Source organism: Impatiens glandulifera, chromosome 8 (genome assembly GCF_907164915.1).
Source record: "Impatiens glandulifera chromosome 8, dImpGla2.1, whole genome shotgun sequence".
NCBI lineage: Eukaryota > Viridiplantae > Streptophyta > Magnoliopsida > Ericales > Balsaminaceae > Impatiens > Impatiens glandulifera.
The window spans coordinates 40,737,518-40,751,477 of NC_061869.1; positions in this window are offsets into that span (position 1 = coordinate 40,737,518).

Consider the following 13,960-nt stretch of genomic DNA (forward strand, 5'->3'; position numbering starts at 1 on the left):
GCAAAAGATTTGCTCAACTCTCTCTTTAGTATATCAATATTGCTAGTATCATGACTGATGATTTACATGTCGTAAACATATAAAAGAAGAATAATGAAGTTATCCTGTAAGTATATTTTGACAAATACACAAAGATCTGACGATGTTTTGTTGTACACTGCCTCAGCATAAAAGAGTCAAATTTATTGTACCATTGCCTTGGAGCTTGTTTGAAACCATGCAAATTCTTTTTCAATTTACACACAAGATTTCTTTCTCCTTGACTTTGAATCCCTCTATCTGATCCATATAAATTATTTCTTTCAAATTACTATGAAGAACTACATTTTTCACATAATATTAATCAATCTCTAGGTTCAAGCACGCTACTATACCACGAGCAACTCAGACCGAGGACACATTCATAAGACAACATTCATCATAAGCCTTGATCGAACTCTCCATTAATATCTCTTCAAATTAAATACATATCTTTTGATCAAATCCTTTAACAACTAACTGAGCCTTAATCTTGTAAATTTATTTGTTCTTGAGAGTCTTCTTGCCTTGTGGTAACTTTACCAAGTCATAAGTATGATTATCATAAAGTGATTGCATCTCCTCCTCCAAAGCTTTTAACCATGACTGTTTTTCATCAATAGAAATTTCATCTTGGTCAGTTCTTGGCTCTCCGATATCCGTGGGCATCACATACTCACCTAAAGGGTACCTCATCAAGAAACAATGCTCTTTAACATATATTCTCAAAGAAGATTCAACTGGTTTATCTTAAACTTCTTCATCAATATTTCCAATTGTATCAACATCACCTGTCATAAAATTTCATTATTAGCGATACCATCACTATCATTTTACACAACCCCCCTTGATTTGAATGCACTGCATGAGTAGGAATTAGATCCAAATGAATAGAATCATTGTTATTATTCTGAGTTGTTTCTATTTTATATCATCGTTTGTTATGTTTTGGTTTTCGATAAACAAAGCATCTCAACTACTAATGAGCTTTTTTCTGAATAGGATCATACAATATATAACCATATTTATCTAGTACATAACCGATTAACACACACTGTCTCATCTTCACATATATCTTAGGTCATTCATCTTTCAGAATATGAACAAAATCCTTACACCCGAAGATGCGTAGATGGTAATAAGAAACTTCATTTCCCAGACATATATTGTCTAACACCTCAAAATCCAAAGGAACGCACATCCTGAGATTCAAAACATGTACCATTGTATTCAAACCATCACCCCAATAGGATTTCAAAAGACGTGATAGCAAAAACAAACATCTCACTCTTTCAACTAGTGTTCATTTTATCCACGCAACTAAACCATTTAACTAAGATGTCTTCAAAGGTGTTTTTTTATGTCGAATTGTTTATTTACTGTAATACTCGTCAAAAGAACCACAATACTCACCACAATTATTCGTCTGAACACACTTAAGTTTTGCGTTAGTCTGCATTTCCACAAGAGCATAAAATTGTTTAAAAACATCTAACACTTGATCTTTGGACTTTAAAGTATACACCATATTCTTTTTTGAATAGTCATCAATAAAAATCAAAAAATATAAGGCACCACCAAGTGTTCTTGTTTTCAAAGGACCACACATATCAGAATATACTAAATAAAAGATACATAGTTTTCGCAAGTGATGAACATTCTTAAAGACAATTCTAGTTTGCTTCCCTCCTGAACAATGAGAACATTTATTCAAAGAATCATTCTTCACTCTAGAGAGAAGACTTTTCTTAGCCAATATCATCAAGCATTTCTCGCTCATATGACTAAGTATGTTGTGTCAAAACTTAACATTTTCTTCATCATCAATTGTATTAAATGAAGAATCTGCAATCGGTGCCCGCATCATATACAATGATGAACACTTTTATTCATTTTATAATATCAAGGAGCCTTTAGTAAACATTGATTTCCCGTCACAAAAAGTATTGAAAAATCCTTCAACACCGAGCTTACTAGTGGATATAAAATTCATACGAATGTCGGGAATGTGCTTCACATTCTTCCAAACCAATGTGTTGCCATTTTAAAGATTTAGGAAAATATTTCCAAAACCAATAACTTTGGCGATGCCATCGTTACTCATCATAACACTTCCACAATCACTAGAAGAGTATGATGTGAAGAAATCCCTCCGCGACGTGGTATGTATTGAAGCGCAATTATCAATCACCCAACTAGTTTCTTGACAAACAAGTCACTGTCATACAAACTAAAGGAATCATTGGTGGACACAATGACTTTTTAATGTTTACCATTGTCATTAGTTTTTTTTCATTATCATTTATAATTTTGTTCTCTCTTAGAAATGTTCGACAAAATTTCTTGATATATCACATTAATGATAACACTCAGTATTATCATTGTTACGAAATATATTTTTCTTTAATACTTTTATCATTGGGCCTTTACTCATATTTCTTCCTCTTCTTTCAGTAATTAGGAAATTATCTACCTCATATCTTACCTTCCTCACATGTTATCGCGGTATGAGACGAGGGATCTTTATGGTAGGTTCGACTCATGCACTTTTTTTAAGAGAAAGTGTTTTTGTATGTGTTAAGGAAATCTAAGTTAAAGAACCCCTTGACTTACCTTCTTTTGTATCCCGTAAAAATTGAAAAAGGATGGGAAACAAAAAATAGAGTTCTATAGCATAGGCCTTTTGAATTGGCCCATACAATTTTCAAATCGATACAGTCGTGGATGTATGGATTTAATTAACTATAGAGTCTCCATTTTAGTTTTCTTCTCAAAGAAACTAAAGAAAAAAAATCAGAGATTCATTTTAAGAGTTCGGTTTTTGGTTATGTATTAAGAAAGGGCTTACGGTGTCATGTCCTATATGTATGTCTTCACATACAGTCGTTACTCCTAAGTAATTGGCCAGTTGATGTTTAAAGGATTGTTACATTTTCGTTATGAGTTCAAAACTCTTTTGCCTGTTTGAGAAAATTTTAACAATTTTTGCAAAGAGGTTAATCATATTCATGAGGCATTGAAAAGGTTAAAGAAATGAAGAGCATGAGGCACGATTCTCGAAAAGAAAAGGATCATGATTGAGGAGGATGAGGATTCAGATCAGATATTAGAAATTAGAAATTTTTTTTTTTTAAATTAAGAAGGAAGAATAAATTCATAAATAGTCCTAGTAGTTTCCCTTTTGAAATTTTAAGACTTGAGAAAACTCTAAATACAAAATATTAAAATGAGTCATTTTCAAAATGATTTCCTAAATTTTCGAAACTTCACATGATTGTCAAAAATATTTTTAGAAGTTCAAAACAATCGAGTTTGGAATTTTTGAAATTATTAAACTCTAGATATGACACTACAAAGATAAACGTTTTTCCAAATGTATCCCAAAAAATCTAAATTTTTTTGTGAACATTGAAATTATTTTTAAGAAACTACATTTTTAATTTCATGAAACTCAAGTTCTAGCTTTTTAAAGTTTTGGAATTCTCCACTTAGGTCATAAAATTCAAGCAAAAAATTATTTTTGATTTTTTGGGAAAGTGTAAAGAATTTTAAAATTTGTTTAGACGTTTGTATCCTCATTTAATTAAGTGTTGTTTGTTAAAATCTAGAAACAAACAAGATTTTAAAATTATTTATTTTTGGGTTTTCAAAATTTAAGGTTGAAATAAATGAAATAGAAGTTTGAGAGTCCAATTAAAAGTACAAAAACAAATCAGGAGCCACTTTATTTTTGAGTTAATAAATTAATTCGAAATTAAAATGTCCAGGGTTAATTTAAAAATATAAAAGGCCCCAGGACCTCTTTAAACCAACTGGAAAAGTTGGAGAAAGTTGAAAATAAAAATAAAAGAAAACAGAGTTAGTCTTCTTTCTTGCTCGTTTCCAGCCTTCGACTGCTCCCGACGCTGTGGACGTTCAAAAAAGCTCATCATCTGGAGATGGAGCAGCACATGTCACTTCTGTTAGGAATTTCAAGTTGAATAATACTTTCTTATTGAAATCAATTTATCTTATTAATTTCACAAGTCAACCAAATCATACTAGAAGATCAGCAAAGTAATAAAGAACACCAGATTTACGTGGAAAAACCTCTCAACACGGAGGGTAAAAAACCACGGGGCAAAACCAACAGATTTCACTAATCAGTAAGAAACCAATACAATTGTTCTTCTCAACTTTAAACCTAAAGTTGAGGTATACATACAGATAAACTAATTTCATTCAAACCCAAACAAATCTAGGTTTGAGAAAACATGAAATTCCCTTTACAAATAAGAGAGAAATGAACCTGAGGGTAATCAAGACAAAGAAGGTGATACTTTGTTCTCCTTCTCTTCTTCTTCCTCTATATCTTCTTCTCTTCTTCTTCCTCTGTATTTTCTTCACTCTGTTTCTCTTGATCTCTTCACAGAACTCTCACTGAAAATTGTGGTAGAGAGAGAAATACAATTAGGGTTTATTTGGTTTTTATATTGCCTAATTGGGATGGACCCATAAGGCCCAACAATCTCCCCCTCCAGCCCACGGAGAGAGGCACACCGATCTTCAAGTCATCACTTGGTATTCACGCCGACAAAACGACAACAAAGCTCAGACTTGTCTTTTGGAACTATCTTCGTAAACATGTCTGATGGATTCTTATCAGTGTGAATTTTCATCAGCTTCATCTGCTGGCTTTCTATTGCATCTCTTAACCAATGAAATCTCACATCAATATGCTTAGTTGTGGAATGATATGTAGCATTCTTGCTCAAATCTATAGCACTCTGGCTATCATAGAAAACAACTGCATCTTCTTGTTGCATACCAAGTTCCAAGAGAAATCTAATCAACCATAATAGCTCTTTACCAACTTCAGTGGCTACAATGTATTCTGCTTCTGTGGTTGACAAAGCCACACATTTCTGCAATTTGGATTTCCATGACACGGCTCCCCCTGCAAAAGTAAACACATAACCTGAAGTGGATTTTCCGTGATCCAGATCTCCAGCCATATCAGAATCAGTGTAACCTTCTAGCACATGTTCACCATTTCCAAAACTCAAACACAAATTGGAAGTGCCTCTTAGATATCTAAGAATCCATTTCACTGCTTCCCAATGTTGTTTTCCTAGATTAGAAAGGAATCTACTTACCACACAGACTGCATAAGCTATATCTGGCCTAGTGCAAACCATTGCATACATCAAACTCCCTACAGCTGAGGATTATGGAACACTTGACATTTCATCCTTTTCTTTTTCTGTTGATGGACACAACTTTTTGCTCAATTTCAAATGGCTAGGAAGTGGACAACTTACTTTCTTTTCTCCTTGCATATTGAATCTTTCAAGCACCCTTTCAATGTACTTCTCTTGTGACAACCAAAGTCTCTTAGCCTTTCTGTCACGAGTAATCTTCATGCCCAATATCTGGCATGCTTGACCCATGTCTTTCATTTCAAATGTCTTGGACATCTCTTTCTTCAACATAGCTATAAACAGAGCATCTTGTCCTGCAATCAACATATCATCAACATAAAGTAAAAGGATTATAAATTTTCCATTAGGAAATCTTTTGAAGAAAACACATGGATCTGCCTTGGTTTTCTGGTACCCATGACTCATCATAAATGAGTCAAATTTCTTGTACCACTGTCTCGGGGCTTGTTTCAAACCATATAGACTCTTCTTCAATTTGCAAACCATGTTCTCTTTTTCTTTCACTTCAAATCCCTCTGGTTGCACCATATAGATCTCTTTTTCAAGGTTACCATGATGGAATGCAGTTTTTACATCAAGTTGTTCAAGTTCAAGATCTAGGCCAGATACTAGACCTAACACTGCACGAATGGAAGTCATCTTTACCACTGGTGAGAAAATTTCCTCAAAGTCGATGCCCTGTTTCTGTCCAAAACCCTTTACAACCAGTCGGGCTTTGTACTTCATAAGTTCTCCATTTTCATCTCTCTTTAGCTTGAACACCCATTTATTTCTCAAGGCCTTTCTGCCATTAGGAAGCTCATATGTGTCATTTTCTTGCAATGACTTCATCTCGTCTTTCATTGCATCCTGCCATTTAACTTTGTCTTTATGAGCTTGTGCCTCCTGAAAACTTTCTGGCTCTCCTTCTTCTGTCAACAGGATATACTCTGAAGAAGGGTATCTTTTAGAAGGTTTGTACTCTCTTTCTGATCTTCATACTTGGGGCTCTTCTGGCTCCACTTGATGATGTTGCTCCCCCTGCATAGAAGCATTATTAACAATATCATCATCATTACTACCATTCATGTCAGAGGTTTCTTCAGCAACTTCTTCATCATGTTCATCTTCAATTGTTACTGCTGACTGTACATATGAAGGAACTGGTATGAGTTCTATGAACTCATCAACCCTCTCTGAATTCTCGTTGATTTCTGGACTTATCCCTGTCTGACCTTCAAAGAACACAACATCTCTGCACCTGACAATTCTCTTCTTTTCTGAGACCCATAACCTGTACCCAAATTCTTCATTTCCATATCCAAGGAAAATACATGGAGTTGCTTTATCATCCAACTTGGATCTTTGTTCCTTTGGAATATGCACATATGCTTTGCATCTAAACACCCTTAGATGTGAGTATGAAACATTCTTCTTAGACCATAGTATTTCTGGTATCTCGAATTTCAAAGGAACAGATGGTGACCTGTTTATGAGATAGCAGGCTGTGCGAACTGCTTCTCCCCAAAACTGTTTTGGCAACTTTGCCATCTTCAGCATGCATCTCACTTTTTCTACAATGGTGCGATTCATTCTCTCAGCCACACCATTGTGCTACAGAGTTCCAGGCACTGTCTTTTCATGTCGAATACCATATTTGGTATAGTATGCTTTAAATTCCTTGGAGGTATACTCTCCCCCGTTATCAGAGCGAAGATATTTCAGCTTACTGTCTGTCTCTCTTTCTACCATGACATGGAACTCTTGAAAGTAATTGAATACCTGGTCTTTTATTCTCATAAAATAAACCCACACCTTTCTAGACGCATCATCAATAAATGTTAAAAAATATCGATTGCCACCCAATGACTCCACTTCAAAAGGACCACACACATTAGAATAAATCAAGTCTAACACATTATGTTTTCTTTCTGATGTCTGACTAAAAGAGACTCGACGTTGCTTACCAAATGGGCAGTAGTCGCATAGATCCAGAACCTCATCTTTGGTTGAGGGGATGTGTAGCTTCCTCACCAGAATTCGCAGCCCTTTCTCACTCATGTGGCCAAGGCGTTGATGCCACAGATTTAGAGAGCTTCCAGCTTGTACTGCATTCAGATCATCTTTGAGTACCTTCACATGTGTTCTGTACAATGAGTGCCACGACTTCCCTTTTGCTACAATCATTGATCCTTTGCTGAGTTTCCATTCACCACCACCAAGATAATGCTTGAATCCATCTTTGTCCAATGCATCACCTGATATCAAATTTAGACGCAAATCAGGAATATGCCGCACATCTTTCAGTGTTAACCGATGCCCCTATTCTGTCTGCAAATAAATGTCACCAATACCCACAATGCTTGAGTGACTAGTATTACCCATCTTCACTGTACCAAGATCTCCAGCCTTGTACGTGGTGAAGAACTCTTTATTCGGTGTAGCATGATAGCAAGCACCTGTATCAACTATCCACTCAACTCCTTGTTGATCTTCTACATGTAGATATTGTTCCTTTTCACAAGAAAGAATAACTACATCCTCTGCAGTTACTGTGGCTGTGGTATTTCTGTTTTTATCATCTTTATTTTGATTTTTGCCTTCATTCTGTAGTCTTTTCAAGGCTCTACAATTTTTCTTCATGTGACCTTCTTTACCACAGTGATAACATTCTCTTCCCTTAGATTTTGATTTGCCTCTTGACTTGCTATGGCCTCTTGATTGTTGTCGGTGTTCAGCTCTTCCCCCGTTCTCTGTGACTAGGGCCTGTGCACTATTTGTATTAGTTGACTTCCTTCTTGTCTCCTCATTGAACAAGCTGCTAGTAACTATACTCATAGTAAGCACACCATTCGGAGCTGCATTACTAACTGTCACAACCAATGTCTCCCAACTGCCAGGCAATGATCACAATAGCAATAAGGCTTGTAGCTCATCTTCTAAGGTCATCTCCATCGCTAATAATTGATTAATCAAGCTCTGGAACTCGTTTAAATGCTCAGCAACACCTGTGCCTTCTCTAAATTTCAGATTTACCAACTTTCGGATCAGAAACGCTTTGTTACCTGCCGTTTTCTGCTCATACAATGACTCTAGCTTCTTCCATAGCTCATGAGCACTTTTCTCACTTGCTACATGGTGATAAACACTATCATCAAGACATTGTCTGATTGTGCCGACTGCTTTCCGGTTCAGTTTTATCCAATCAGCTTCAACCATCTCTTTTGGCTTTGCACTATCTCCTTCAACTGGCTCATACAGATCCTTACAATAAAGGATGTCCTCCATTTTGGAACTCCAAATCTGCCAGTTATTGTTTGTCAGCCTGATCATAGTGCTCCTGCCTTCCATCTGAACCTGAGAAAAGCACTCTTCAATAGAAAGTAAACCTAACAGCTCTGATACCACTTGTTAGGAATTTCAAATTGAATAATACTTTCCTATTGAAATCAATTGATCTGATTAATTTCACAAGTCAACCAAATCATACTAGCAGATCAGCAAAGTAATAAAGAACACCAGATTTACGTGGAAAACCCTCTCAACACGGAGGGTAAAAAACCACGGGAAAAACCAGCAGATTTCACTAATCAGTAAGAAACCGATACAATTGTTTTTCTCAACTTTAAACCTAAAGTTGAGGTATACATACAGAGAAACTAATTTCATTCAAACCCAAACAAATCTAGGTTTGAGAAAACATGAAATTCCCTTTACAAATAAGAGAGAAATGAAGTAATCAAGACAAAGAAGGTGATACTATGTTCTCTTTCTCTTCTTCTTCCTCTATATCTTCTTCTCTTCTTCTTCCTCTGTATCTTCTTCTCTTCTTCTTCCTCTGTATTTTCTTCACTCTGTTTCTCTTGATCTTTTCACAGAACTCTCACTGAAAATTGTGGTAGAGAGAGAAACAAAATTAGGGTTTATTTAGTTTTTATATTGCCTAATTGGGCTGGACCCATAAGGCCCAACAACTTTGGAGTCTTTCACCTTCATTATCGTCTGGTCATTGCTCGAATGCCCTCGGAATTCAACATCAAAGAACAGAAGGCAACTTCTTCACACAAGGCCTTAAGATCATTTCTAAAGTATCCTTATGTCTCTTGCACTAGTCTTTCCAGATTCACACCAGGTAAGGAAAAAGCTTTTCCCTTGAGTCTGTGTTTCAGAAGAAGTCTTTTAGCCTGTGGATTTGTTAAAGGGATATATATTATATTCATCAATATTCTGAGAACCGCATCATCTAATTCATGTGACTTATTAGCGACTTATTAGTTGCACCAATCATAACCAATCATATTACAGTAAAACCCCAGTAAACCTCGATAAATTAATAACCTCGATTAATTAATAAATTTTTATAGTCTCAACTCGAGACTATTAAGATAAATTAATAATTCGTTAAATTTATAAGATAATATATTTTTATTAATGCTTATAAGTCTTATATAATATATAAATTAATAATTTCATATTACATCAAAATTATAGATATTTATTCTAAGATATACTTTTATAATAAGACTACAATGTAATTTGCTTTCTTTTGAAATTAATTTCTTATTGTACTTTATCTTGAATCCTTTTTAAAACTTTATAAAACTGTGGCGTGCTATGTTCATATTGCAAGAAAAATTACGTAATGTTATACTGTATACATTACTATAACTATGTATAGGTACATTAATGTATTTATTTAATTATTATGAACTTAGTTTAAATTTATGAATCAATTAAGTTTAGTAATATTCATGAATGTATTTAATTTATTTAAATTCATGTATTTATAATTTAATTACATTCAAAAATTTATTTAGTTTACTAAAATTCATGAATATCTCAATAATTATTAATTTATCGATTAATTAATAATTATTAATTTATGATTAATTAATAAATTATGATTAATTAATATTCCAATTAATTAATAATTTTCCACTGTTCAAAAGGTATTAATTTATTAATTACATCATTGGAACTAGATGTCACCCATCAAACTAATACAAAAATTCTGACTTCAAACTTCTACCATCGTTCTCATTTTCAAATCTTGTTGAGATTATACTATCAATTCAACGAAGAAGATGTGAATTGAGTATGAACTTTGCTTTTACTTGTGGATGTACCACCTGTTGGCCAGCTTAGGCAGGCCCGGCCTGGCCTGGCCTGGAGGGGTAGGCAGCCTAGGCCACGGCCTAGGACAAAAAATGGGCCCATTTTTTTTATATATGCTAGGTATTAGTAAGGATTTTTTGTTTCTTATTCTTTAACTTTTTTTATTATGTTAGGTTTTTTGGCCCATGGCTCTATAGCCCAAATAGAGAAACAAACTAACACTATCAGAACAAAAAATTGAAAACTCTACTATCTGTCTCTCTCAGTCTCTGTATCCTACATCGACAACGAAACCGACAACAAAATAATTTCGACGGTGGCTCTGTTTCGCTGGGTTGAGCCTTGAGGTAAGGTTTAACCATTAAAAGTGAAAATTCAACATCGGGGTTTGATTGTTATTTATTTTTATGCTTTGTTTTGAGATTATATATTTGTGTGGTTAAGCCCTAAAGATCTTTGAAAATATTTTACTTGTTTAATGGCGCCAAAAAAATATTTATCTGAATATGAAAAACGAAAAAGGAAAGAATTAGAAGAACAATTTGTTAAATCTCAAAGTGGTGCGCTTGACAAGTTTGTTAAAAGAACAAAAGTTTCTGAAAATTTAGACTTCACTGAAGCGATAAATTGCCTATTACGGTAGCTTCTGCTGAAAGAAGTTTTTCTAAGTTAAAATTATTGAAAAATTATCTAAGATCTTCGATGTCTCAAGATAGATTGAATGGACTTCCTATTTTAGGTATTGAATTTTTTTTTTGGAATATATTAATTACAATACAATTATCAATGATTTTGCATCTAAAAATGGAAGAAGAAGTCACTTTCGTTGACAATTTATGTTGCATCTTTGTAAATATTGGAAGGTTATTGAAGATCAACGGTGAAACACAAGTGAAGTTTATGCGTAGGTCCCCAATTTCGTCACTTCGAAACATGACTTTGCCACTTTGATACCTTTTAAAGATAAGATCTGACATTCTCTTATTCATTTAGCAATGAAAGCGATTAGACAGTAGGAGGGAAAACTTCATCCGACTGAAAAATGAGACTTCGTCAGGGAGCGGTTTCTGTCCTCTCCAATATCTCTCTCTTCTGTTCTTAAGCTCCGGATAGGCCATTATCTCTCTCTATTGACAACAATGGCGGTCGTCGATGTGCCTCGTTTTTTGAATTGATTTTGCTATTTTTCCGTTCAAGTGGTCCATATACAAATACAACAACCACCATCATTACTATCACTAATCACAAATTACCGTCACAATCCCTCAATAAAACCGATTAAAACCTTGTGAAACCGAGTAAAATCAAGTAACTACTCCAATTTATCCAGAAGAACATCTAAAATTGCGAAATCTGTGAACGAGGATTAGAGAGAATAAAGATTCCTTGATGTTCTTCACAACAAAAGTGAGAGAGAGAGAAGAGGGTGAGGTGAGGTTTTACAGAACAGAGAATCGAAGAAAGTCGATTAAAGAAAAGGAAGATCTAACATAATCCTGCTAACCAAATATATTCACAAATTCAACTGATTGTCGACGTTAGTGTACAAAATTCACGTCCTAAATGAATTACCGTAGCATAGGACGGAGAAGCTTACCTGGAGAACTTAAGAAGGAAGCATCAACAGAGAAGTGGAGCTCGCCGAAGAAGCTGTTGTCATCGTCGGAATCTTCTGTAAACCTTCTTGATTTTCTCTCTCTTCTATCTAGATGGATTCGTCTTATCGATTTCAATATTTACACGCCAAATGAGCTATTGTCCTCGTCAGTTCTTCCACACGCCAAGATGAGCTCTTATACCGATCTCTTCTCCTTGACTTTTATTTTCTCAACTACTTTAGAACTCAGATCAGATCTTCTGCTACCGAATTGAGTGTTATCCTGTTGCGGACCAATCAAAACTCAGCATTATTATTATATTAATAAATTAAAATTGGGTTTAAAGGAAGAAAGAGAACTCGGAACCCGTATTTTATTCCGGGTCCAGTAGAAACAGAAATGAGTGAAGCTTTCTTCGCTTCACTCTGTTTTACATGACCATTGAAGAGACAGTCTATACTGTTTTACATAAGGTTGTCCATGTAAAAAACTGATTGATATATATTCACTCAGGTGAATATAAAATACATTCATGTAAAAACAGTTTATAGGATAGAAGTGAAACAAACTTCACTTGATATTAAATTTGTAAGATATTTAAATAAATTTACTTTAATTATTTTATATAATTATATATTAAATATATATATATATATATATATATATATATATATATATATATATATATATATATATATATATATATATATATATATATATAAACATGTTCAATTTTTTTTTAATATATTAAAAATAAATTTGTAAAATAAAATATTTTAAAATTTATTTGTAAGATATTTTAAAAAAAAATATTTAAATTATTTTATATTTTATATAATTATATATTAAATATATGTAAATATTCATGTAAAACCACTAACACATTTATGTAAAAACATTTATACGTTAATGTAAAAACATTTAAGCCTTTATGTAAATCTGCGAAAGAATAAAAAACAAGCGCTACCAGGTGATGCTAACTTCACTTGGGTATTTACAGTGCCCAAATGAGTGAAACAAGCACTACCAGGTGAAGCTTGCTTCACTTAATATTTACAGCGCTCATAGAAATGAAGCAAACTTCAATTGATATTTACATTTGTAAGATATTTAAATTAATTTATTTTAATTATTTTATATGATTATATATTAAATATATATATATATAACAATATATTCAAAAAGTTTTGTAATATATTTAAATATATTTGTAAAACAAAATATTTTTAAATTTATTTGTAAGATATTTAAAAAAAATTATTTAAATTATTTTATATTTTATATAATTATATATTAAATATTTATAAATGTTCGTGTAAAACCATTAACACATTTATGTAAAAATATTTATATTTTCCTGTAAAAGCATTTATGTCTTCATGTAAGTCTGCAATAGAATAAAAAAAACAAGCGCTACCAGGTGAAGCTTGCTTCACCTGGGTATTTACAACGCTCAAATGAGTGAAACAAGCACCACTAGGTGAAGCTTGCTTCACTCAATATTTACAGCACTGATAGAAGTGAAGTAAACTTCACTTAATATTTACATTTGTAAGATATTTAAATTAATTTATTTTAATTATTTTATATGATTATATAATAAATATATATATATATATAACATGTTCAAAATTTTTTTGTAATATATTTAAATAAATTTGTAAAACAAAATATTTTTAAATTTATTTGTAAGATATTTAAAAAAATTATTTAAATTATTTTATATTTTATATAATTATATATTAAATATATATAAATGTTCATGTAAAATCATTAACACATTTATGTAAAAACATTTATATGTTCATGTAAAAGCATTTATATCTTCATGTAAGTCTACAAAAAAAAAACAAGCACTACCAGGTGAAGCTTGCTTCACTTGGGGATTTACAGTGCTTAAATGAGTGAAACAAGCACTACCAGGTGAAGATTGCTTCACTCAAGATTTACAGCGCTGATAGAAGTGAAACAAACTTAACTTGATATTAAATTTGTAAGATCTTTAAATGAATTTACTTTAATTATTTTATATGATTATATATTAAATAT